Here is a 24,704-nt window from a genome sequence, read left to right as displayed (position 1 = left end):
ATTGGAAGTAATGTCAGTATACACATATGATATCCATACATTTCGATAGAGCTCCCATTAGATAGGCATTTGAAAGTTTTTTTTGTGCATATTCAGAAAGCACCAATTACTTGAAACAAAAGCAACCGAATCATAATAGAACTTCATTGTTCGTGTGTTTACAACTTTTGCGTGATTTAACTATTGGTTACAAAATAAAATATTCTCATACAAATAATGTCAAACAAAGAATTGAGGGTTGAATATTCAGTTATTATTCAGCAAGGCGGGATCGCAATATGATCGATCTGGAAGGTTTAACAATAGTTCACCTTGGTGCCCATGTAAATCATAATGATACATGAAAAAACATAAAATTAAGAGAGAGAAAAACGCTATGCTTTTGTAGCACGACGAATATGAGCAATACATGAACCATCACTGTAAAAGGGGATTGCAAAATAATTGTAGCTTCCGCAAGACTTAAATTGATTTAATAAATATAATCAGTTTTAAATGTAGGGAAATAATGAATATCCATGCTAGTTTTTTTTCATCTGATCCTTTTTCCTTTTCTTTTCATCTGATTTTTTTTCTCTGGTCAAATGAATGAACGGCTGGCATTTTTCTCAAAAATCTAAGAAATAACTGAATGTTTATATCCGTCGTATGGACCGATGCAAAAATCTCCTGCATCAAAAGGGTGAGATCGAAAACATGGAAGAATAGCGTTACTCCCGTCCATTGCCCGTCAGGCCGCTGGTAAACATGCCGCGGCCACATCGCACGTGTCGCCGTTATATATAGCTGCAACGCAGGAATACATGCATATAGATCGGCTTGCCGATGGATCAAAGTTGGATGAAACTAATAGTACTGTAAGAACAATATATACCTGTAGATTAAGGTCGAGTTTGCCTGTTGGACCGGACAGGCGAGATTGATCGATCGAGAAGACGTTGTCTTATCGATTAGCCTACTTTGATCCCCGTTGGTGCGACCTCCTTCCAAATCGATTGTCTTGCGATCCTAAATACTCCCAAGCAGTGGGAGGGTCAGTGCTAGATACCATTGCTTGTGGCGTACAACATCAAAAGCTGCGGTCTGAATCTGAATTTAATAATGAAACATACATACTTTCTCTAACTTGGGAACTGCTAATCCCAGACTTAATCAACAACATCAATTTACATGCGTGGGACAGGATGAGATCATGGAGCATAACCTTTGGTGAGAAGAATAATTTCATGATGCGGGGACAGGGCCACCATGATCTAAGACAATAACGCCATGGGACTTTCGTTGCTGGCCAATCACTCAGAATCCAAGGTAGCCCTGGATGGCATCGGTAGGTGAAGAAGACACGCCGACCTTGAGAGGAACCCAAGGTGAGGAAGAGGATGCCCAAGGCGAGGAGTAAAAGCGAGGGAGGGTTGGGGATGCGGGGCGGATGTTACTGATGGAGGGAGGGGGAGAGGCGGGGGTGGAGAAGCGGAAGGAGTTATTGTTTCTGGATATCACGAAGGGAGGAGCCAGACTGACGATTCGTTGGAAAAAATAAGAAAAATAATTACTTAGTTGGCAGATGTTATGACGTGGAGTCTGCATGTTAGATGTGATAGGTTGCTGATGTGGATAGCTTGCATGTTAAGAGAAATAGGATAGTGGGGATGAACTATTTAGGTATTATAGATTATAGATTCAATATTGTGGTGCAGCTACCTCATGGCCTCACAACTCCATAATCAAGTTTGTTTGAGACATGAAACAAATAGAGGAATTCATAGTATATAGGCTAGAACTGATATATCAAATGTCATCATGGCCCATAAAGATTCCACACACATGGTTCTGAGCAAATACTGAAACTACAAGATATGTCTGGCAAGTTCAGTTTAGGTGAACTAACAAGAGGGCTATAAGAAACTAAATTCTAGAGCATGGCCCGCAGCGAGATGCTCATTCCCTCCACCAGTTGCCACGTGAGAGGTTGCTGCACACGAAGAACAGTCACTCCCTCTTTTCCTTGCTGTAGCCTGCACATTATAAAAGATAGCAAGATGTTAACAGCCATTGTTAGACAACAATGGGGGCAACACTAGGAATATAGAATTACAGATGCACACCTTGATATATAAGATCAAAACATGCAAAATTATAGTTCAATAACAAAGTGTGGGGATTTGCAATGTACACCGCCATCTCACAATATTTCAAGCTAAACAACGGAAGTAAATAAACTGAAGTAAATTACAACATACCACAAGTCCACCGCATACTCCTCTACCTTCAATAGACTTGAGTAAATAAAGTCAAAGTCCAATTTCTCACTTGTATCACCCCCGCAGTGTCCTGGTGTCGGAAATGCAAGTGTGGAGTTGCCCATGTAATACTTGCTCGATTGTGGATGCATGATGATACTTGAATCATTCTCGCAAACAACGCATCGACCTGTTTCAAAAATAAAAAATGAACAAGATAAAGATCAGGCTGTCTCTTTTTTTTGACATGATAATTAATTTGTGAGTTAGGATCGAGCCTCAAATTGAGAAGTTCCAAATTATTTAATGTTGTCGATATATGTATACCCTAACCATCACAATTCATACAAGAGTCCAATTACTGGTGCTGATAAGAGCTTACCGGGATATTCGTGGTAATCCGGTACAGGGCAGCAGAAAGGCTTTTTTGATTCTTCAAGTCTCTCATAGGGTAGGTTCCAGAATTCAGCGAAGAACAACTTCCATGATGATCCACCATCTGAGCTAGCCAAAAAATTGGCATGGTAAACATCTGTGCAGCTGTAGTTTCTTTTTCTCGTCACTCCACAGATGACACCGAGCTTGTATAGTGGTCCCTAGAAAAAGCATGAAGGTGAAAAATTCAGCATCTTGGATGTAAGACGGTAAAAACAAACTGCAGTAATTAATTAAAACTAAACAGACTAGCTGGACAACCATGATACACAGCAGACAGCACCATACTTCGAGGGATTAGCATATCCATATGTATTAGATACGTCCCCGATACATATTGGGGAATACAACAATATAATTTTAATTCAGATACATATAGGATGCCTCCCTGACATTGTTTTTAAGGCATCCTGCCTTGGACGCTTAGGCGATAAGGCGCCCTGGCAGCGTAAAAACAATATTCCCTGATACATGCTGCACACGGTCCAGCAAAGGTAGAGCCTAGTAAGGGCATATGTTGTCCCCATTGACCCCCCCCCCCCAACCTGCCATGCCTCTCTCCCAAAGCCACCTGGCTATCGGTAATTGGGTGTGTGGTGCAACTTGGGGTTTGGGCACATCAAGCCGCACGCCCATCTCCCTTTCTTCCCCACGCACACTGGCTTTCCTTTGTAGGCACGCCTCCTCCCTCTGGTCACGTCTCCCCTCTCTATCGTCACACCTCACCTCCCACCCCCCAAAATTTACTCGATCCAGCGATGCGACCACGCCACAGCCAGCATGCTCCTTTTCGGTCCTCCCCTTCCACCGGATCGGCCGATGAGCGGATTGGCTGGAGGCGGTGACCGCGAAGGCGAGGAGCTCATCCTCGATGCGTGCATCACCCACACACGCCTTTTCCTCTCCCAAGTGGCTGCTAGGGTCGCCCCCGCCCTTGCCGCCCCCATCCCACCTCCAGTGCTAGCCATCTCCAATCATTCAACAGCCGGTGCACCGGTGGCCTTAAAGGAGTAGTCCGATCTGGCGCTCATCTACGCTGTAGCACAGGGTAAAGATGCCCAGCTGCACCATCAGGGTCCTCGCGGTTGTGATCTCTGCGTCGAGAAGGCAGCACAAACAGTCGAATAGAGGATTCCAGGTCTCTCTCTCTACCTCTTGAGTGTTCTCTATGGGTTTTGGTATGCACCCCTAAGGTTCCCAGTAGTTGCCCCCCCTTCCCAGCCCAGATGTTGAATATCTAGAGAAGATAAATTCTTGTTTGGTTCTGGTGCATCTGATTTTACCCTTTGCTTTTTCACCTCAGGTGCATTCTAGAGGGAGAGGATGACGGTGTATACAAGACTACCGAAATGTTCCTGTTCTAGCAGGTAATAACCGGACCTTTATGTTTGAAATTTGGAACACATTCTAAGTTGGGGATGATCTTACTGTTTATTCAAAGTAAATTTACTCTTGCAGGTAGATCCTCTCATGATTCGTTAATAACATGTATTGCAAATTCATCATGTTTGAAAAAAGAGACTTTCTGATGCATCATATGATTTAGTAATATCCTACGCCTCCTATTTGGACTTGTTCAGTGTCCACAGCTTTACACATGGATCTCACATACATCTCATTGTAAGGTAATGGCTCAAAGGTTAAATGTCTGCTTGGTATTTTTTTAGTATGTCTAACTAATGGATGCTTAGAAAATGAGTATTATTTCACCTGCTGATGTGTGATTCAATGTAAGGGTAATGCCACAACCAGGAAATTATGAAGTTAACGTATCGATCAGTTTATTTCAGGAGTGTAGGTCATTTTTCTATATGCTGGATGAATAGCTCCCTTCTTCAGTAAAGGACCCAAGAGAAAGTTCAGTGTTTATACTACTCTGTTTCCAGAGTAGTTATGCTCTTTCTTTGAAATCAAAAGGGTCAATGATACAAAATTAGTGTTGTTTTTTCTCCTTTTGTTAATGATTTGTATTTATGAAATTATCCCTCTGGCAGAATAAGTTGGCATGGAGCAATCCGTTCCATATGTTAATGCCAATCTTCTGTTTGCCTTCCTTTCTTTTTCTAAAGCTCTATATGAACAGTTCTCTATGTGTAAGTGGTCCATATGGTGATAGTTGCTCTATATTTTCAGGTTAGGTATGATGGATAGTGTTAGATTACTGAGCATTTATGTATCCTTAAAGTTATATTACGCTGCATTTATGTATCCTTAAAGTTATAGGAGTATTATGTTGTGTTATATGAGAAAACTGTTGTTCTGAATGTCATGTTAAGCAGTTAATAAAAAAAATTAACAAGTATGGAATCACTCCAATCATATGATCTCTAAAATTAACAAACATGGCACGTGAACAAAGTACTCATAGAATACTTCAAAACATATGATTGGAGCATCTCCATAACAGGTATGGATCACTCAATAACAAGCTCACAACAAGGCATTATGAAGTTAACAGGAATCTGGAACATTATATAAGCATGTTCATGGCAATGAAAACATATGCTACAGTACATATATGAGGCATCAAAAGGCATGGCATGATAGAGCGTAACATAGACAACAAAACATGTCAACTAAGAATCTTCATAATATGCATGGACTAATAGGTAGAATCAAGCAAACATGGAAACATGATATAGCAGTTTCAGCAGTGACAAAACATTAACAGCAAGTAGCCCACTTCGCAAGCTTGATGTGCTCACTAGAGAGCACATAAAAATAAATGGATGACTCCACTGTAAATATGGCATGAAAATTCTCCTAAAACATGTAGACATCATGCTCATAGGATGCAAACACAAAATGCAAAAAAATGACAAATCAACAAGTTACAGCAGTTTTCAGCAGTTAACAGCGACATGCACTTCTACAAAAGGGTCTAAGATATGAAGATGCACCCTAGCATGAATGCAAAGCACACCAACATGAAGAGCATGAAGAGCAGAACATGCGCACATCAAGATCATCATCATAGTATTAACAGGGACAAAGTTGTGGCAGTCACAAAATGCACAAATGATGTTAACAATCAGCAGATTACATCAGTTTATATCAATTAGCAGTTTTGCAATGAAGAATAAGGCATCAAAATGTACTCAAACAAGCATGACACAATGTAATAAAAAGAAGAGAATCTCAGAATGAACATGTTGACATATTATACATGCAAAACAGAGTTACGAGCAGGAAGTTACGCTAGGTCAAACAAGTGCACATGAGATGAAAATTCTGAGACTTGGTGGAAAACTACCAGCGCGAAAACGGGATTTAGATCGAGCCAGCTCCATTCCTCATACAGGACGGCTCCGGCGGAAGTCAACGGCGGCGGTGAGACGGCATGGTCTCCGGTAGGCGTTGGGGAGGCCGGGAATGGGTAGATCCGGTCGTGGGCGGCGAAGGACGGAGCTCGGGATGACGCTGGCTGGACTTGGACCTTGGGGCGGTCATCCATGACGGCCTACAGAGCTCGAGAGAGAGAGGTTGATCGTGAGGGAGTGGGAGAAGCACGGGATGGAAGGAGGGAGGAGAGGCAGGGGCGGCATGACCTGGGCTCCAGCGAGCTCCAGCGAGATGACGACGACCGGCGAGGAGCTCCTCCCGTGGAGCTCGGGAGAGGAGCACGGGGCGCTCAGGAGGAGCGGGGAGATGGCGGCGCGGCGGTTCGGGCCGGGTGGGCGGAGCAGCGGGCAGGGGGGCCGGGCGCGCGACGGTGGCATGGCTCGGGCACGGCGCGGTGCGGCGCGGGCCTGCCCTGGGCCAGGAGGGTCGCGGCGCGGGGAGGCGCTCAGGAGACGGTGGCGCGACACGTGGCAGGCGGGGATTCGGCATGGGCAGCGGTGGAGACTTTGTCTGGTGGGATCCGAACGTGTCCGGCGGCGGAGAGGGAAAAAATGCTAGGGTTTGGAATGCAGATTTCGGGGGAGGGGACTAATTTATAGGTAGAGGGAGCTAGGAGTGTCCAAATGGGGGGCGGTTTTCGCCCACACGATCGTAATCCAACGACGGAGAGCATGGAGGGGAGTTTGCTGGGCTAGGTGGGCTGTGCGGAGGGGTGTTGGGCTGCAACAAGAAAGGGCTTTCAGTTAACTCGATTAACCGTTGGGGCATCAAACGACCTCCAAATGGAACGAAATTTGACAGGCGGTCTACCGGTGATATACTAAGGCCACTCGGCAAATCTCGACCCATTTCGAGAATGTTTTTCGGCAGCTCACAAAACAAGAACTGGGAGGTGCCATGGGTGTGTACGAGTGTGGTTGGGCTCAGAACGAACAACAGAGAGAACCGGGGGAAACCGAAGGGATGCAAGTTTTGAAAAACATGCAGATAAAATGCAGATGATGACATGGCAAAGTGCAACATGCAAGCAAATGACATGGCAACGACGGCGAATAACTGGAAGACACCTGGCGCATCCGATTCGGGGCGTTACAACTCTCCTCCACTAACAAGAGATCTCGTCCTAAGATCTTAGGAATGAGACGGAAGAGAAAGAGGAAGAGGTGAAGTAAGAACGCAAGAGAGAAGATGAACAAAGTCAAGAGCACTCGGGTAGAAGGAGGTATGGTGAATATGAGAAGAATCAAAAGCTCAATGAATAGGATAGACTTTGAAACCACTCCGGATAGAACAAAATAGAAAAGGAATAAGAACGAAAGAATTTCGGCAGCACTTCGGCTGAAAAATGGAAGGAATAGAACATGAACTTCACAAGATGGGATGACACTTGATGAGATGAACAACACAATGCCTCCGGAAGAATTGAAAGAATGGAATGAAAAGAACTTAGAAGGAAGGATTGAACGGAGTTGATGAGAAAATCAACAACGAAACAATCAGCTTGTTGTGGGCCTATGGAAAAACATCTCAAAACTTCAGGTGAAATAATACCACAACCAAAGGTCTAAATAGCTGAGAAGAACGAAGAAATGCAAAACTCCACTTCAAAAGAATACAGAGAATTAATTGCACTTCGAGACGTAAGAAGAAAAGATACTTGAACTCCACCAATAAGAATCTTGATGAACACTTGAAGAATGAATTAAATCATGAAGAACCACCATGAAGAACTCCGGTGACAAAAGGATAATGAGATAGAAATGAAGGATGAAAGAATAAGATTAAGCCTTGCGGTGATTTAGATGGAGGTTCCGACGAAATGACATAGGAAATTTTTGAACTCCGGAAAAGAAAAGATGAAAAGACTTGGAACTAGAATTTATTCGTCAAGAACAAACTCCAAAAGAAGGGATTAATCACTTCAAGGAAATAAGAATAAGATTTACGATATGCTTATCCTCACCAAATTAAATTGATGACAAGCAACGGATTTTGCATGCTACTTATTCTTGTTTGAAAAGGATTGAGGGGAATATGGCGCAACCTTCAGGAAAGTCTTCAATGAACCACCGGTAGGATTGGAAAGAACGAATGGATTAAATGATAATCAAGGAAAAAGAATCTTGAACGAACCACCATAAGAATTCGAAAATGACTGATGAAAGAGAATGAATCACCAGGAAGAATTAGAAGAACCAATATGCTTGAGGGGAGTTAGATGCAAAAGAACGAAGAGATAACAAGATGATTAAAGAATACTAGACACATGCACCGGGATAACTAGAGAACGATACCTGGAAAGATGGCCTCTGGTGAAACGAAACAGAAATCAACTCCTGAAATACTCCGGATGGTAAGAAAAGAATATCTGAAAAATGGAATAATTTGAGAGGATAACATGAAGCTGGAACCACAAATCTTTGGGAGAACGGGCAAGATTTATAGGAAAAACTCTTCTTTGGTCTTCAAATGGAGAGAATGATGACGAGAAACACCACCAAAATTGTTGAGATACTCCGATAGAATGAAAAGAGGAAAGGTTGAACCAGCAATGAAAAGAATTTGAAAGCGATCTGGAGAAGGCACATGACTGATGGGATCCATTCTTACGTCACACTCGAAAAGAATTTAAGAATAACTCCGAAATAATTAGAAGTGTCAGGTAAGATCCTGGGAAAAGACCTGTGGGTTAGGGCCCACTAAAAATAAAACATCGTTGAAAAAGGATTGTTGAAGAGATAGATGATGCACCGGAAAAATTGAAATATTTGAATGAGGTGACAACCTCAAATTAATTCGAACACAGAAGAATCTCCTGAGATGCCTTGAGCACTCCGGAACGATTAAACTGGCGAGAGGCGAACAAACATGGAAAACAGTTGATCCAAGGAAAACAATATGATCAACCCGGAAAACTCGAATTGAGTCCACCGAAGAAGAAAAGGAGATGAAGAATGTCAAACGAGACAAGAATTCACCGGTTGAAATAATTGAGGGAAGACTGAAGAGGCTCCGCACGATGGTCGAAAGAGACTCAGACTCCGGGAAGAAAAGGGGTGGGAGGGCAGGAAAAAAAACAAAGGCAACTTGGAAGGGGGAACCGATGAATAACTTGAAGAGAAGACATCGGTTGAATTAATTGAGGAAAGAATGCAAAGACTTTGCATGAGTAGGATGGATACTCGATTACGGACTCCGGATCCGAGAAGATAAAAAGGGTGGGCGGGTGGGAACAAAAAACAACTGAGGATTGATCTTGTGAAAACAAGGAGGTCGAATCGACTTGACGAGAAAATGCACCGGATCAAAAGAGCTGAGAACCAACGAACCGAAAACTAACCATGTGATCCTAACGAAAGTTTGATGGGGAAGAGGAGTAATTAAAAACACCTACGTCAAGATTCCTCACCAGAGCGATGAGGGGCAAAAGGAGTAAAAAGAATTCGTACTCTCCGATATAACTAGACTCCGAAATCAGTTTTTCTTCTAGACTCGACAACGGCCAACTACGAACAATCAAGGGGGCTCCTATGGTCGGTCGAGGCTCTGATACCAACTTTTCACGCCCAATATGCGACCCTATCCTAAAGGAACTCGAAGGTCCCACCAAGGATAGAAGCGCATATTGGAGACGCTTTTGCAAGGTGGATATCATTACATCGTACCATTACATAATAGTTGGGGGTACATACAAGAGGCATACAATGCCACACAAATACAACATCACCACACATAAGAGCAACATCCGACTATGGATGAAACACAAACAGAAACTCACATGACATCCACCCTGCTAGCCCAGGCTGCCGACCAGGAACCTATCCCCTGAACGATGAAGCAGAAGAAGAACTCAAAACAAGCAAACATTGCTCTCGCGTCATGATCATCACATAACCTGTACCTGCAACTGTTGTTGTAGTAATCTGTGAGCCACGAGGACTCAGCAATCCCATTACCATGGGTATCAAGACTAGCAAAGCTTAATGGGAATGGAAAGGATAATTGGCGAGGTTGCAGCAGTGACTAAGCATATATGGTGGCCAACATACGCAAATAAGAGCGAGAAGAGAAGCAACGCAACGGTCGAGAAGCTAGAAGTGATCAAGAAGTGATCCTAAAACTACTTACGTTCATACATAACCCAAACCGTGTTCACTTCCCGGACTCCGCCGAAAAGAGACCATCACGGCTACACATGCGGTTGATGCATTTTAAGTAAGTCAAGTGTCAAGTTCTCTACAACCGGACATTAACAAATTCCCATCTGCCACATAACCGCGGGCACGGCTTTCGAAAATTTAAACCCTGCAGGGGTGTCCCAACTTAGCCCATTATAAGCTCTCACGACCAACGAAGGATATTCCTTCTCCCGGGAAGACCCGATCAGTCTCGGAATCTCGGTTACAAGACATTTTGGCAATGTTAAAACAAGACCAGCAAGACCGCCCGGATTTGCCGACAAATCCCGATAGGAGCTGCACATATCTCGTTCTCAGGGCACACCGGATGAACACTACGTACAGCTAAAACCATCCCTCAAGTTTCCCCGAGGTGGCGCTGCAAGTGGCTCTAGTTCGGACCAACACTTAGAGAAGCACTGGCCCGGGGGGTTTAAAATAAAGATGACCCTCGGGTTAATTACTCCCAAGGGAAAGTTTATAGGTTGTTAGGCAAATGTAAAACCAAGGTTCGGCCTTGCTGGAGGAGTTTTATTCAAAGCGAACTGTCAAGGGGTTCCCATACACCCGGCCGCGTAAGGAACGCAAAATTAAGGAACATAACACCGGTATGATGGAAACTAAGGCGGCAAGAGTGGAACAAAACACCAGGCATAAGGCCGAGCCTTCCACCCTTTACCAAGTATATAGATGCATTAATTAAATAAGAGATATTGTGATATCCCAACATAATCCTGTCCATCATGGAGCAATCTTCAACTTCACCTGCAACTAACAAAGCTATAAGAGGGGCTGAGCAAAAATGGTAACATAGCCAAGGAACGGATTGCTAGGAAGGGTGAAAAGGTTAGAGGATGACATGGCAATTTCGGCGGCTTGATAAACAAGTGATAGGTAGCGCAGCATAGCGATAGAACGAAGCAACTAGCATAGCAATGATAGTAGTTAGATCCAGAATAATGATCATCTTGCCTGAAATCCCGCTAGGAAGAAGATCGAGCCCATGAAGAAGACGAATGGGCGAAGACGAACCACACGTAGACGAACGAATCCTCACGATCGCAACGAAACAGGAACTATCGAGAAGAAGCACAACTGGAAAGAAGCAAATAACAAGGTAAACACACAACACATAAACATGACATGATGCTCAATCAAATATGATGCATGACAAGGCTATATGATGCTACTCATGGCAAGAGATGAAGCATACAAGGATAACACATCAAAGCAAGTTTAAATGAGGCCGGAAACAACATATAACAAATCCGGTAAGTCCTCATATGCAAATTTCGAAATTGGTCCAGATCTGAATAAACCTTATGTTCAAGTTGTTAAACAGCAAGTTAAGATGCACCAAGAAGATCTACTTGAAATTCTAGTCAAGTTACATATAAAGTTCATTTAATTTGGAGCTACGGCCTAGAAGATATGAGCAAAACAAGTTAAACATGGCATTGATGCAAAATGCATGCAAACATCAAGCAAACACTCTCAAAATATAGATGCAACATAATAAGATGAAACTACATGCAAAATCAAGCAAGTTTCATATAGAGCATGCTCAAAACGGAGCAACGGTGCAACACATACACTCGAAACAAGTTATAACAACAATCTGCCCAAAACAGCAAGTAGGCACTTTGCAAACAACAAAACAACATGCTACAGGAATCATATGAGCACACACTTGATGTGCACTTCATGTACAGATAACATACTTCAAATATCAGTAAGGTTCATGTTCATAGGCATCAATTTTAAACCAATATGATCAATGCAAAATGTCACTTTATAACACAGGAGCATATACATGAGCAGAGTTAATATGATGGAAAGTTGAGAGCAAGAAAGAGACAAGCTACAACAAGTAAACATAGCAACCAATGGCAAGGCATCAAAGTACACATAACAAGTAGCAAATAACATCATGGAATCATATACGTACGACTCATGTATTAGTGGGAACCAACAAGACAAGATTGAATGTTGAAACAGTTTCAGCAAGTGTAAATCAGCAACATTATCATAGCATGTTTGCAAGCATATAACAGATGCATATCATCTCTAAAATTAACAAACATGGCATGTGAACAAATTACTCATAAAATACTTCAAAATATATGATTGGAGCATCTCCATAAGAGGTATGGATCACTCAATAACAAGCTCACAACAAGGCATTATGAAGTTAACAGGAATCCGGAACATTATATAAGCATGTTCATGGCAATTAAAACATATTCTACAGTACATATATGAGGCATCAAAAGGCATGGAATGATAAAGCATAACATAGATAACAAAACATGTCAACTAAGCATCTTCACAATATGCATGGATTAATTGGTAGAATCAAGCAAACATGGCAACATGATATAGCAGTTTCAGCATTGACAGAACATTAACAGCAAGTAGCCCACTTCGCAAGCTTGATGCACTCACTACAGAGCACATAAAAATAAATGTATGGCACCACTGTAAATATGGCATGAAAATTCTCCTAAAACATGTAGACATCATTCTCATAGGATGCACACACAAAATAAAAAAATGCCAAATCAACAAGTTACAGCAGTTTTCAGCAGTTAACAGCGACATGCACTTCTGCAAAAGGGTTTAATATATCATGATGCACCCTAACATGAATTCAAAGCACACCAAAATGAAGAGCATGAAGATTAGAACATGAGCATATCAAGATCATCATCATAGCATCAACAGGGACAAAGTTGTGGCACTCACAAAATGCACAAATGATGTTAACAATTAGTAGATTACAGCAGTTTATATCAATGAGCAGTTTAGCAACAAAGAATAAGGCATCAAAATGAACTCAAACAAGCATTACACAATGAAATAAAATGAAGAGCATCTCACAGTGAACATTTTGACTTATTATACATGCAAAACGGAGTTACGAGCAGGAAGTTATGCTTGGTCACACAAGTGCACATGAGATGAAAATTTTGGGACTTGGTGGAAAACTACCTGCGCGAAAACGGGATCTAGATCGAGCCAGCTCCATTCCTCGTACAGGATGGCTCCGGGGGAAGTCAACGACGACGATGAGACGACGTGGACTCTGGTAGGCGTTGGGGAGGCCGGGAATGGGTAGATCCGGTCGTGGGCGGCGGAGGACGGAGCTTGGATGACGCTGGGTGTACTTGGACCTTGAGGCGGTCATCCATGGTGGCCTGCAGAGCTCGGGACAGAGAGAGAGAGATCGTGAGGGAGAGGGAGAAGCACGGGATGGAAGGAGGGAGGAGAGGCAGGGGCGGCACGACCAGGGCTCTAGCGAGCTCCGGCGAGACGGCGACAACCGGCGAGGAGCTCCTCCCCTGGAGCTCGGGAGAGGAGCACGGGGCGCTTGGGAGGAGCGGGGATACGGCGGCGCGGTGGTTCGGGTCGGGTGGGCGAAGCAATGGGCGGCGGGGCCGGGCACGCGATGGCGGCACAGCTCAGGCCCGGCGCGGCGCGCTGCGGGCCTGCCCTGGGCCAGGCGGGCCGTGGCGCGGGGGGCGCTTGGGAGATGGCGGGCGACACATGGCAGGCTGGGATTGGGCATGGGCGGCGGCGGAGACTTTGTCCGATGGGATCCGGACGTGTCCGGCGGTGGAGAGGGAAGAAATGCTAGGGTTTGGACTGCGGATCTCGGGGGAGAGGACTAATTTATAGGTAGAGAGAGCAACGAGTGTCCAAATGGGGAGCGGTTTTCGCCAACACGGTCGTGATCCAACAAGGAGAGCATGGAGGGGAGTTTGGTGGGCTAGGTGGGCTGTGTGGAGGGGTGTTGGGCTGCAACAAGAGAGGGCTTTCGGTTAACTCGGTTAACCATTGGGGCATCAAATGACCTCCAAATGGAACGAAATTTGACAGGCGGTCTACCGGTGATATACCAAGGCCACTCGGCAAATCTCGACCCATTCCGAGAACATTTTTTGGCAGCTCACAAAACAAGTACTGGGAGGTGCCACGGGCGCGTGCGAGTGTGGTTGGGCTTAGAACGGACAACAGAGAGAACCGGGGGAAACCGAACGGATGCAAGTTTCAAAAAATATGCAGATGATGACATGGCAAAGTGCAACACGCAAGAAAATGACATGGCAACGACGGTGAATAACTGGAAGACATCTGGCACATCGGATTCGGGGCGTTACAGCCGGGCTGGCACGGGTGCTAGGCAAGGCAGCCCAGGCACGGCCCTAACCGGGCCATGTGCCAGGCACAGCCCACTAAGTCACGTGTCGTGCCGGCCCGTGACGGGCCTGGCACGCTGGCTATCGTGCCGGCCCGACAAGACCGGCCCGTTTGGCCAGGTATACACGAGGCGCTCGACCGCTTGCATGGTGGGCCGACCCATTACACCGCCTCTCTCGCGAGCATATTGCTCATTCCCATTTGCTTTTTTTCCTAAAACAAATTTGGGTATTTCCCATCTGTTTTTTCCCATGAATTCCAAATTTAAAAAGTTCACTTATTCATAAATTTTTAAAAATTTTCAAACAATGAAAAATCAAAAGTTATTATGAAAAAATGTTCACAAATTCAAAAAATATTCGTAATTCTAAAAAATATTCGTGAATTAAAAAGTGAACACTTTTTGAAAATTCTAAAAAACTTGTAAAACACGAATGGCATTTGAAAATATGAACACTTTTGAGAAAATTATGAACCTTTTTCTGCAGTTATCAACATTTTTTGAAAATCAGAATACTTTTTTGAAAACATGAACAATTTTGAAATTTATGAATTTTTAGAAGGGAATTTCAAGCTTTTTTGGAAAATGCAAACATTTTCTAAAATTACGAACATTTTTCAAAAAGCAAGGACAAATTTTGAAATCCAGAACATTTTTTTAAAATTTTGAACATTTTTTTAAAGATTTTGAACACTATTGAAATTTTAAATTTTGAAAAAGAAAAGAAAAATTGTAAAGAATATAATTGAAATAACCGAAGAAAACACCAGCTAGAAGCCTCCAAAGTCGGGGAAGAAAAAACCTGGTACATCCCCCACCATACTCCCGCTGATGGGGCGGCATACCATGAGCGTCGTAGTAGGCGAACGATGTGATATGTATATCAATAAGCAATACATATCATTTGTGGGGAATCGATGCCCATTGCTCTGCAAAAATGCAAATTTACAAGAAAAATGTGTATGTACATCATTGTAGACAAACAAGCCAACATTTTTTTATTAAAGGGGGTTAAATTTGTTGCCATATATGCTTGCCCACAACGAAACCAACTAAACCACGAATTCCTTTTTCAGGTGCACATGGATTTAGTGGGCCTATGCGCCATTTGGTGCAATGGGTCAACTAGTGTCCTATAAGAATACCAAAAAGGCTGCAGCCGAGAGGAAAACAGGGAACATAGGACGTCTGGATACTGATGTAGAGGCCTCTCACTTCTATGCATTTCTGTTGTGTTGTGTTGTCCCTTGCCAGATTCTATGCATGTGCAGCTGTAACACCCCAAATGCAATCCTTCCTATTTTCTAACATATCCAACTTCGATCTTGATATTATTCCATGTGGGTTCCATCATGTTTGGTTTCACCTTGTTGCTTTGATGTTTTACTTGTTGCATGCTATGCCATCTTTGTCATTTTGCATTGTGCCATTTCATTTTTGTTGCTTGTGATCACCTTGTGTTGCTTCATGAATTGCATCCATCATGCCCATGTTGTTGCTTGCTCTATGTGTGACCCATGCATCAGCACCTCCTCCTTCCTTCTTCTTCATTTTTATTTTGCAAGTTGCATTTGTTCCACCTCAATAAATGTCCAAAATTTTCCTATAAATTTCAAACCATGCCTACACCCTCTCTATCAAATTTCATCGCAATTGGACTTGTTTTGCTTGGGGTCAAAAATGCCTCACTTGGAATATTTTTCCTCCTCTAAAATGTCCAAACCATTTTTTACAATTATGTGCATAAATCCAGGAGTCTAGGGGTATGTTTATTTCTTCCCCACGCCTCTTCGTTATTCCCGTGATTTTTTGTTTTATTTTCGGTCTACGAAAAAAGAAAAGGAGAGCAGCAAAGCAGCAGCAACAGCGGTGGTGCAGCCCAGCAGCGCGGCCCAACCATCGCCCTAGTCCAGCCCGCCCTGCATACGCCCCCTCCTTTTTCTCACCGCGCAGCCGCTCACCACCGTTGCTCCGCTGACACGTGGCTTGGCCGGCCCCACCCGTCAGCAGCAAAACCCGCGCGTGCACCCACCTTTCTCCCTCATTCTGTTCCGCTCACCTCGCCACACATGGCCATGCCTGCAGTCACGCCGTGCTCTCCCCACTTGCCCTAGCCCCTTTTAAGTCCCATCTCCTTGTCCCTAACCTCGCTAGGGTTTCCCTCTCCCACTCTCTGTTGCCGCCAGGTGAGATTCTCCACCGTAGACGCTGCTACCTTCGAGTCTCGAGCGCATCTGGGAGCATGGCCACGTCGCCGACATGCTCTTTGTCGACCTCCGCCCGTCTACCGTGTCTGGCAAGTCCCTCGACGTCCGCTACGTCGTCTACGTCCACTACTTCCCTGCGGGACGCCAAGTTCACTGCCGTCCCCGTCATCTTCCTCCGCTTCGGCCGTCCTGCGTCTCCGGCCAAGATTGTCACCTCCGTCGACTTCCAGTGCAGCTAGGTGCACACACGCGTGTGGTATCTTCACGTGCTTCCAACCACCACCTCCGCCAATCCGTTTGGCCATAGAGACAACTCTGGGAAGCCTTTGCCACGTCGAACTCGCTGCCGGCCGAGCCCTCTATTTTCTCGGTTTTTTGCCTTGGTTTGGCTCCAATGCAGGTCACTGCCAGGTGGGCCCATGGGACCCACTGGTCAGTGACCCAGGGACTAGGCGCCAACCTGTCATTCCCTATAACCCCCTCCTTCTTTTATTTTCTATTTAATCCCAGTGCATTCCTAATCTTAAGATGCCAATGCTGCCTATGAAATTTTAGAGGGAATTTTGGGAATTCCACCTCAAAAGAAGGGGTTTCCTTTTACCCATGAGGGGGCTCAAATGATGGACAAACTCGGTGATTTGCATAAACATATGGTTGAAATACAGAAGTATAATGAACCCCTCAAACACCTCAATGGTAATATCAATTGCATGAATACCCTGATTACTCTTTGCAATAAGCGATTGGGTATTTTGGATCTTAAGATGGTTTCTTTCCCAGAGAATTTAGGGAAGTGTAAAGAGTCTCCCGGGTTTGATAAAACCCTTACAAAAGTTGCCAAAACTTCGGGAGACAAAACTTAGATCCTTGCTTTATGCCTAGCTAAGGGCGTAAAACTTTAGCGATTGTTGGGAGGCAACCCAATGAATAAATTTATTTTTGCTTTTTGTTTTCTGTTCTTGAGTGTTAGCAAAATTATGCTACTGTTATGATTGTGTTTTTTGTGTTTTAATTAGTGTTTGTGCCAAGTAGAACCAATAGAATCTTCTTGGGTGATAATTGTTTGATCTTGCTGAAAAATAGAAACTTTTGCACTCACAAAAATAATTGTTAAAAATCACCAGAATGTGATAAAATGCCAAATCTTTTTGCAGAAGATTAATATACAAATTATCCAGGTTGTCCTAGTTTTTCAGAATTTTTGGAGTTAAATAATTATTCGGAAAAGTCAGATTACAACAGACTGTTCTGTTTTGACAGATTCTGTTTTCTTTGCATTGTGTGCTTATTTTGATGGCTCTATGGTTTTCTTTGATGAGTTTTTGCCATAGAAAAGTTGGAATACAATAGATGTAATGCAAAAACAAAATATGAATTGGTTTGGTACAGTACTTATAGTAGTGGTTTGATTTCTTATACTAACGGATCCCACGAAGGTTTTGTTGAGTTTTGAGTGATTGAAGTTTTCAAGTTTTGGGTTATCTTACGATGGATGAAGGAAGGATAGAAGAGCCTAAGCTTGGGAATGCCCCGGCATCCCAAGCTATTATCCAAAAATGAGCAACCAAATAAGATTGGGGATGCCCGCGAGTGGCATCCCTTCTTTCTTCTAACGATCATCAGTATTTTTCTCGAAGCTATATTTTTATTCCTCACATACTATGTGTTTTTCTTGGAGCGTCTTGTATGATATGTGTCTTTGCTTGTTTTATTTTGTGTTTGGAGTCTTGATCCCTTGCTCGACACACCTATTTGGGAGAGACAAAATTATGTCATAACTTGTTAGAATTGCTCTCTATGCCTCACTTAAATATTTTATGAGCTATGGACTTCTAGTGCTTCACTTATATCTTTTTGAGCACGGTGTGCTTAGTATTTTTGAAGAAATGCTCTCTTGCTTCACTTAGATTTATTTGAGAGTTAGTAAAATTTTGAAAAAATTCTCTCTTGCTTCACTTAAATTATTTTGAGAGAAAGAAAAATTATGCTCATGATCTTCACTTATATTTGTTTGAGCTTATGAAAAGCAATACATGAAAATTAGTCCCAAAGTGATAGATATCCAAGAAGGATATAATAAAAACTTTCATGGAGATCATTGGACAAAATAAAATTGATTTTTAGTAATAGTGTTTAGATATGATGATGTGATATGTGAGTTATGTTGAGAGTAATTATATTTTAGTAAGAATATTGGTGTTAAGATTTGTGGTTCCCTATGGAAGCACGAAAGTCAATAGTCATGTAATGAAATTACATCCTACTTGTGGTAAATTATTCTGTGTTATTTATGCTTAAGGCTTGCTTATGAGATTATTCATTTCTTGGTTGGTCGCTTCTCAATCTTTTGCTAGCCTTCATTTTGCACTAAGTATGATCTCTACTTGTGCATCCAAAATCCTTTAAACCAGTTTTGCCACATGAGTCCACTATATCTACCTATATGCGGTATTCTTTTGCCATTCTAAGCAAATTTGCATGTGCCATCTCTAATTTCAAAATAAGCTTCTCTTTTGTGTGTTCGTTTCGCCCGCGGAGCGGTGAGGGGTGGCTAATATTTTCCATACTAGATTTGTTATTCTCACGATGAGTGTTTATTCACTTGTCATTGCACAAGAGTAAGGCAAAGGTTTTAGGGATGCCCAGTCCCGAAATGAAAAAAATGAATTTACTTTATGTTATCAAATAATAAATTCCTTGGAAAGTGTTGGTATGGAGGGCAACCGTGGATACGGCTAGCCATGGAAAGTGAAAGTATGGCGGAAAAAGGAATAAACTTTATTTTCTGTTTGGGAACTGCCTATGATATATCTAGCATGGAAAGTGTTGGGAACTCTAAGTCGTTTTCGTTGGTGGGGTGGATACACCTCCCAAAATGTTTTATCTCTAATTTTTTTCAATTTGAGCTCTGACACCTCTACAAATCCCTACTTCCCTCTATGAAGGGCCTTTCCTTTACTTTATGCAATTTTTATTTTTGAATTTGAGTCTCCATCTTCTCTTATAAAAAGCACCAACTAGGAGGCAATATGATCCTACTTAAGTATTGGGTGTAACTAATATTCGAGTGTGTTTCATGAATGGATCAATGGTTGAGCATGATGGGCTAGGGATAACTTATTTTAGCATTGATATTTTGAAAGACATGGTTACTTGTTGATATGCTTGAGTATCTAAATTATTATGTCAAAACTAGATTATTGCTTTGAATCACATAAAAGTCCAAATGTACATGTTATAAAGAAAAGAATATGATATAATATGTTAGGCAGCATTCCACATCAAAAATTCTGTTTTTATCACTTACCTACTCAAGGACGAGTAGGAGTTAGACTTGGGGATGCTGATACGTCTCCAACGTATCTATAATTTTTTATCGTTCCATGTTGTTATATTATTAATCTTGGATGTTTTATAATCATTTTATAGTCATTTTATATCATTTTTTGGTACTAACTATTGACATAGTGCCAAGTGCCAGTGGCTGCTTTCTACATGTTTTTTACATTGCAGGAAATCAATATCAGACGGAGTCCAAACGCAACGAAACTCCGTGGAGATTTTTCTAGACTAGAAGGAACGTAATGGGCACTGGCTGCGCCTGGGGGGTTGTCGGTGTACAAAAGTAGGGGCCTAGCTTTTGACCCCTTTACTTCTGCACGGGTAGTCAGAGCCACCTGCCGCGGCCACACAAGAGCAAGGCAAGAGAGGGGAGCCGGAGAAAATCCAAATCCGCAAGGACAAGCAAAACGCACGACAAAGGACCAACACCACAAAGGCCGCACGAGCGATGCAGGTTGCCCCGGCAAGGACCCTTGCCTGGGGCAGCCTCAGCAGCCCCTGCAAAATCCTTGCCGGGGTAGCTCGTCCACACCCGCGGAGCAAACAACCCTCGAGCCTACCAAACGGTGAGCAGTCGCATTGGGACAGGGTTCGGGAGGCACCTCCATGGTGGCATGCAGATCTTTGTGCAGACAAAGAGCAATCAAGATCAGAAGAGGATAGGAAGGCAACCATCCTCACCAAGGAAACCCACAAGACTCCCCAGCAATATCCTTGTCGGGGAAGCCAGCGCGCCGTGGAAAGACCCTTGCCGGGCCATTGATGTCTACTACACAACCTTCAAGTGGATGACCTAAGGTTTATCAATCCGTAGGAGGCGTAGGATGAATATGGTCTCTCTCAAGCAACCCTGCAACCAAATAACAAAGAGTCTCTTGTGTCCCCAACACACCCAATACAATGGTAAATTGTATAGGTGCACTAGTTCGGCGAAGAGATGGTGATACAAGTGCAATATGGATAGTAGATATAGGTTTTTGTAATCTGAAAATATAAAAACAGCGAGGTAACTAATGGTAAAAGTGAGCGTAAACAGTATTGCAATGATAGGAAACAAGGCCTAGGGTTCATACTTTCACTAGTACAAGTTCTCTCAACAAAAATAACATAGCTAGATCATATAATAAGCCCTCAACATGCATCAAAGAGTCACTCCGAAGCCACTAACAGCGGAGAACAAACGTAGAGATTATTATGGTAGGGCACGAAACCACCTCAAAGTTATTCTTTCGGATCAATCTATAGAAGAGTTCGTACTAGAATAACACCTTAAGATACAAATCAACCAAAACCCTAATGTCACCTAGATACTCCATTGTCACCTCAAGTATCCGTGGGCATGATTATATGATATGCATCACACAATCTCATATTCATCCAGCCAACACAAAGTACCCCAAAGTTTCTACCGGAGAGTCAAGAACGTGTGCCAACCCCTATGCATAGGTTCCCAATGTCACGAAACCCGCAAGTTGATCACCAAAACATACATCAAGTGGCACATGATATCCCATTGTCACCACAGATAATCACGGGAAGACATACATCAAGTGTTCTCATAAAAGACTCAATCCGATAAGATAACTTCAAAGGGGAAACTCAATTCATCACAAGAGAGTAGAGGGGGAGAAACATCATAAGATCCAACTACAATAGCAAAGCTCGGGATACATCAAGATCGTGCCATAGAGGGAACACGAGAGAGAACACGAGAGAGAGAGAGAGAGAGAGATCAAACACATAGCTACTGGTACATACCCTCAGCCCCGAGGGTGAACTACTCCCTCCTCGTCATGGATAGCGTCAGGATGATGAAGATGGCCACCGGTGATGGGATCCCCCTCCGGCAGGGTGCCGGAACAGGGCCCCGATTGGTTTTTGGTGGCTACAGAGGCTTGCGGCGGCGGAACTTCCGATCTATCTTCTGTTCTGGAAGTTTTAGGGTACAAGAGTATATATGGGTGCAGGGGGTACGTCGGAGGAGCTACGGGGGCCCCACGAGGTAGGGGGTGCACCCCCGGGGGGCGCCCCCCACCCTCTTGGGCAGCCCGTATATCCCCTGGCGTGCACTCCAAGTTCCCTGGGTTGCTTTCCTTCCAAAAATAACTTCTCCAGTTGTTTTCGTTCCGTTTTGACTCCGTCTGATATCCCTCTTCTTCAAAACACTGAAATAAGCATAAAACAGCAAATCTGGGCTAGGCCTCCGGTTAATAGGTTAGTCCCAAAAATAATATAAAAGTGGATAGTAAAGCCCAATATTGCCTAAAACAGTAGATAAAGTAGCATGGAGCAATCAAAAATTATAGAAACGTTGGAGACGTATCAAGCATCCCCAAGCTTAATTCCTGCTCGTCCTCGAGTAGGTAAATGATAAAAAAGAATTTTTGATGCGGAGTGATACTTTGGCATAATTTCTCAGATCAGAAAGATTCAAGACAAAAGTTCATATTGACACAAAAATAATAATACTTCAAGCATACTAATCAAAGCAATTATGTCTTCTCAAAATAACATGGCAAAAGAAAGTTCATCCCTACAAAATCATATAGTTATGCTATGCTTCATTTTCGTCACACAAAGATGTCCCCAACTTCTATACCCCCGATGACAAGCCAAGCAATTGTTTCATACTCAAATGATCTCAAACTTTTTCAACCTTTACGCAATACATGAGCGCGAGCCATGGATATAGCACTATGGATGGAATAGAATATGATGATGGGGATTGTGTGGAGAAGACAAAAAAGGAGAAAGTCTCACATTGATGAGGATAATCAACGGGCTATGGAGATGCCCATTAATTGATGTCAACATGAGGAGTAAGGATTGACATGCAACGGATGCACTAGAGCTATGAATGCTCAACAAAAGAAAACTAGTGGGTGTGCATCCAACTCGCTTGCTCATGAAGACCTAGGGCATTTGAGGAAGCCCATCATAGGAATATACAAGCCAAGTTCTATAATGAAAAATTCCCACTAGTATAAAAAGGACAACTTTATGAGACTCACTACATGAAGAACAAGGTGCTACTTTGAAGCACAATATATGAGACTCAATGCATGAAGAACAAGATGCTACTTTGAAGCACAAGTGTGGAAAAGAGATAGTAGCATTGCCCTTTTTTTGGGCTTTTCTTTTTTTTTTCTTTTGGCCTTTCTCTTATTTTTTTATTTGGGCAATGCTCTAATAATGATGATCTTCACACTTCTATTGATTACAACATAAGGATTACAACTCGAAACTTAGAACAAGATATGACTCTATGAATGCCTCTGGCGGTGTACCGGGATGGTGCAATGAATCAAGAGTGACATGTATGAAAAAATAATGCATGGTGGCTTTGCCACAAATACGATGTCAACTACATGATAATGCAATGGCAATATGACAAAAGTAATGTATGTCATGATGATGATGATGGAAGTTGCATGGCAATATATCTCGGAATGGCTATGGAAATGCCATTGTGCTATCCACTAGTCCCGCTCTTCTCACGATTCCGCGCCCCGCAACCGCGGAAGGGATTAGAGTGATCCCATAGGTGTCATTTCCCACCGACATCTTTGGCGTGCCAGGTAGGGGGACAACGCAAATTGCGAGAATCTGGCCTAGGGGTAGGCCTAGCAGTTCATCATCGCCATGGCTCCTAAGAAGAAGACGACCACGGTGATTGGCTCGTCTGAAACCATACTGCCGTCACCGATGCGGGCCAGTAGCGGGCCAGTCGCGGAGAGAACCAGCAGCGCGGTCCATGAACACCCGCTTCACCCTGGCGGCCCGGGCCCGGTGGACGACACCACTGGTGCGACGGGCGACAATCCGTGCGGCGCCAGCCCAAGAAACGATGTTGGACCCCTCGCAGGCGGCGCGGGGCCCTCCAGGGGCGTCGTGCCGCCTACCGATGGCGCGGCAACCTCCAAGACACCAACGCCAGCACCTACGGCACGCTCCTCTCAAATCATACATGATGAGCAGCGCCGCCCCACTGGTGGCCCCGCCCTGGGAAAAGCCCTATGCATCCTTCGCAGGATGAGGAAGGCCAACGTGCACGCCGAGGCGCCAATGAAGGTGGCAGGCGGTTGCGGAGCCGTGATGGGGCTCCTTCTAACATGGTTAGGAGTCGAAGCGCATCGCGGTCCACCCAACTCCCACTGCCACCCACGCCAGCAAAAGCCCTGGCGCGCGCGCAGCTCCTCCTTGACTTTCCCCCCATGGCGGAAAAGCTTGATGAATGGAGGGCCACCGTCCGAAGCCTCGTCGGCATCGCCAACGACGACGAGTTGCGACCGGCGAAACCCGTGGGCCGTCGGTCTATCGTGCCACCCCTACTAGCAGGGGCTGAGCCGAGGGCGATGCGGCTATGGTGTATTTCCCTCCTCAGCACCAGCCGCCGCGGGCGACGACCCGTCGTGACGATGCTTGTGATGATGTCTCCATCGCGTCGTCCAACCCACGAACCAATCGCGATCAGCGCCAGGTCCTTCGGGAGCGGGCTCATGAGGACGCTCGAACCACCATCGAGCGCCAATGCGACGCGTGCCACCAGTCGGATAGGCGGGCAGGGCCCACTACAGATCACCCGGCACCGGGAGGCTACGGCGGCCTACCCTATGAGGTGGGCTGTCCGGCTTTCACCCGTGAGCTGCGAAGGTTCCAGTGGCCCTCCCACCGCACTTTCAAGCCCGACGTTGGCGAGAAGTACAACGGCAAGACTCACCCGTCGAAATTCCTCAGCATCTACACCATCGCGATGCAA

At 44.0% G+C, this 24,704-nt stretch overlaps 1 long non-coding RNA gene across 1 annotated transcript; it reads right to left on the bottom strand.

Moving 5' to 3' along the window:
- Positions 1–349: 349 nt before the first annotated feature.
- Positions 350–1,651, bottom strand: LOC123065804 (uncharacterized). Its single transcript, XR_006431142.1, has 3 exons — positions 1,205–1,651; positions 875–1,008; positions 350–786 (listed from the first exon to the last, which is right to left on the bottom strand). It is a non-coding gene; the product is annotated as an uncharacterized lncRNA (long non-coding RNA).
- Between the last annotated feature and the right edge of the window lie 23,053 nt (positions 1,652–24,704).

Source organism: Triticum aestivum, chromosome 3B (assembly GCF_018294505.1).
Source record: "Triticum aestivum cultivar Chinese Spring chromosome 3B, IWGSC CS RefSeq v2.1, whole genome shotgun sequence".
Taxonomy (NCBI): Eukaryota; Viridiplantae; Streptophyta; class Magnoliopsida; order Poales; family Poaceae; genus Triticum; species Triticum aestivum.
The sequence above is the reverse complement of the archived record's forward strand: the minus strand, read 5'-3'. Positions and strand labels throughout refer to the sequence as shown.